The sequence below is a fragment of the Numida meleagris genome, unplaced genomic scaffold, assembly GCF_002078875.1.
Source record: "Numida meleagris isolate 19003 breed g44 Domestic line unplaced genomic scaffold, NumMel1.0 unplaced_Scaffold411, whole genome shotgun sequence".
Taxonomy (NCBI): Eukaryota; Metazoa; Chordata; class Aves; order Galliformes; family Numididae; genus Numida; species Numida meleagris.
In genome coordinates this window covers 61,093-62,275 of record NW_018364631.1, presented here as the reverse complement: position 1 = coordinate 62,275, position 1,183 = coordinate 61,093, and the positions used below count along the sequence as shown (strand labels likewise).

The following is a 1,183-nucleotide window of genomic DNA, read 5'->3' as shown; positions in this document are numbered from 1 at the left end:
CTTAAATGGGGTTAAAATATAAAAATTGGGGGTAGAAAGGCAGAAATTGGGGCTGAAAAGGCAAAAATGGGGTTGGAAGTGGATAAATGGGGGTATAAAGTGATTTAGTGGGGTTAAAAGCACAGAAATTGGGGTTAGAAAGGCAGAAATTGGGGCTGAAAAGGCAGAAATGGGGCTGAGGAAGGGCCTGGCTGTGGTTTTCTTTCGCCTCCCCATTTTTTGACGTTTCTGACCCATTTTGGATCGCGTCCCCCGTTTCCTCCCGGGTGCTGGGAACGCCCTTCTCACTGGGACGGATGGGAATCTCGCTGGAAAAAAAAAAAAAAAGAGAAAATTCAAGATTTTGGGGCATTCCTACGCTCTCTAAAAACAAATCCGCATCTTTCAGGGCCCGCTGATTCCATCCCGGGCGACGCCGGCCCGAAACCCCCCTTTTTGAGGCCGTTTTTTGGAGGCTGTTTTGGGGCTGTTTGCCTGGTTTTGTGCCCTGGTTTTGTGCCCCCCCCCCCCCCCCCCCCCCCCCCCCCCCCCCCCCCCCCCCCCCCCCCGTCGCCCTCGGTGCCCTCCCCCCGCCGCCGGCTCTCGTTAATCCGCCCGGGATTAACGAGGCTGAATTCTGCACCGTCAGCTTTCGCCGGGCGCCGGGGTCGTGGCGAATCCGGCGCCTCCGTCCCGTCGCTTTTTTTCCACTAAAATCCCCCAAAAAAGAGGCGAATTTGGGGGATCCCCCCCCCGTCCTTTGGGTAATTTTTGTAGGGGGAGAGCCCGTGGTTCCTCCTTGGGGTCGTGGTGGAGCTCCAAGCTTTGGATTCCTTTGGGACGCAGCGCTTCAAGGTCTCTGGTCGGGGTTTCAAACCTTGAGTTTGGCCCCAAATCTTTTGAGTTTTCCCCCAAAACCTTGGGTTCAAGACCTTGGGTTTGACCCCAGGAACGTGGTTTGACCCCAAACCTTTGGGTTTTCCCCCAAAACCTTGGGTTCGAAACCTTGGGTTTGAGCCCAAGACCTTGGGTTTGACCCCAAGACCTTGGTTTGACCCCAGATCTTTGAGTTTTCCCTCAAAACCTTGGGTTCAAGACCTTGGTTTGACCCCAAACCTTTGGGTTTTCCCCCCAAACCTTGGGTTCAAGACCTTGATTTTGGCCCCAAGACCTTGGTTTGACCCCAAATCCTTGGGTTTTCCCC

The 1,183-nt window shown here is 54.4% G+C and overlaps 1 long non-coding RNA gene across 1 annotated transcript in view; it reads right to left on the bottom strand.

Moving 5' to 3' along the window:
* LOC110391587 overlaps window positions 1–1,183 on the bottom strand; it is a 16,111-nt gene that overhangs the window by 3,864 nt on the left and 11,064 nt on the right. Inside the window, exon 2 of the long non-coding RNA XR_002434129.1 lies at window positions 234–308. This is a non-coding gene — a long non-coding RNA (uncharacterized LOC110391587). The remainder of the gene's footprint in view (window positions 1–233; window positions 309–1,183) is intronic.